The sequence below is a fragment of the Pteropus alecto genome, unplaced genomic scaffold, assembly GCF_000325575.1.
Source record: "Pteropus alecto unplaced genomic scaffold, ASM32557v1 scaffold196, whole genome shotgun sequence".
Lineage (NCBI taxonomy): Eukaryota > Metazoa > Chordata > Mammalia > Chiroptera > Pteropodidae > Pteropus > Pteropus alecto.
Window position 1 is genome coordinate 2,401,434 of NW_006439717.1, and position 1,991 is coordinate 2,403,424.

Sequence of the window (1,991 nt, forward strand, 5' to 3'; positions counted from 1 at the left end):
GTGGCTCTTGTGACCAAGGGAACATGTTTGCAACACAGTTGGAAGGCATCTCTCTTGGGACCTGAGTGAACTAGCTATTCTATGATAGATAAGACCTTCAGGGTGACCTCTGTACCCCAAAGCATAAAGCTATTGAGCCAGTGAAAAATATTCAAACACAGAAGTGTGGTGTTTAACTTGTTATAGCCAACTGTAAAACCTTTTATTTATATTTGATGTTATAATGAAAGAATTTCTGTGTACAAGTCTCTAATTCTTACTAGAAAGTAACTAGAGTTGTTTGTATTCTAAATGTTGCGATAGTTGGAGAAGATTAAGTTCAGGAATAAATAGAATCCCAAATTAATGATGGCTCAAACACAAGATAAATTAATTTCTCATTCATATAAGAGTCTAAATAGTTGTTTCTGAATGACAGGCATATCTACTCTGTGCAGTGATTCAGAGACCCAGGCTCCTTCTATCTATAGCTCTGTCATCTCCTAGGCCCTCATTGTTATCTACATCTAACAGACAGAAGGAAGAAAAGAGTATGAGATAATCACAGACACTTTGCAAAGCTTTAGCTGAGAAACTCCGCTCATTATTTATGTGTTCCATTGGCTAAGATTCAGTCTATGGCCATACTAAACTGCAAAGGATACTGGGAAATGTAGTTTACCTACTTGCCCAGGAAGAAAAGATCATGGATTTTGGTGAGCAGCTAGCTATCTCTGGCACGAAGTTGTTCTGCTACTGGACCTGAAGGAGGGACATAGGCTCCCCTAACCTCCAACCACCACAGGTAGAGGATGAGATTTCAGATATCCTGGGAAAGATTCTGGTTTCTACTCAGAAACCAAAACTGAAACAGAAAGGTCAAGAGACAGAGGGCAATCCATTTCTGTCTGTCTCTCACTTGGCTTCTTTTTATATCTTAGAATTGGCTGGAAAAAAAGAGTTGAGATGTTTAAAAAGCAGTTTCTCACGTGAAAGTGAGGAACCCAGGCACGTGTCTGTGAAATTATGCCAGCAACTTAGAACTAGAAGCTTCTGTCTCCTGGTATGTGGAAAAGTGGTGCCATTTGTGGGAGTAAGTGGACATCCTCATATATTTTTACTATCTTCTTCATATTTTAATAGTTCTCCATCTATTGAGAACCTCCCAAAAGTAGTTATATTTTCCAACCGGCCTTGTTAATAGGATGCAGCTATGAGCCTCAGATTCTTCTAAACAGATGTATGAGACTGTGATTTGGAGACCAGCTACCTGAGGGAACTGGCAGAGCACTGGAGCATCTGTGTTGCTGGTGTGGGAGTGGCCAAGGAAGGGTACTTCTGGAATAAGCAGTGGTGCGCAACCTTCTGGTCAAAGAAATGGTGGGATGGTTCTGGAATTGATGGCAGTAGCTGCTCTATTACCAGTCCAGTTCCCTGAGTTGGTTCTCGGAATTGTCTCTGGAAGCTTAGTCTGGAAGATTCCTCCAGATCTTACAATGATTTTGTGAGCTTTCTAACATTCCTTAACAAATTTCATCAGCATCGGTTGGCTAGAGTGAATTCTGTTGTCTGTAACTAAAAATGACCTATACTGGGAACAAGCTAGTCATGGTAGAACCAGAACTCATTGCTTTGTATACAAGACTATTTACATCTCTTAAACTCAGTATACACATTTTCTTATTCCAGACAGAATTAGCACTGTGCTAAAGATATGCAAATGAAAAGTTCTGTCTATTTTGTGTTGCAAGATTATAGCTGAAACAAAATACACTTGGGAGACATCATGGTTGTGGTAGGAGAACCCTAAGGTGGAGAAATGCATTTCAGGATGAGGCAGGACAGTTAGCTTAGGGATATTCCCCCTCCCCTCTAAGATGTGGCACTGGAATTTTTCCTTAGTCCCTTACTCTGTCCCTCTCCCTGTTTTGATTCTAAGCTTGAGACTCCCTGCTCGAGAAACAAGCCAAGGCCAGGAGACAGGATGGATAGCCTTGGGACACTCCCCACCC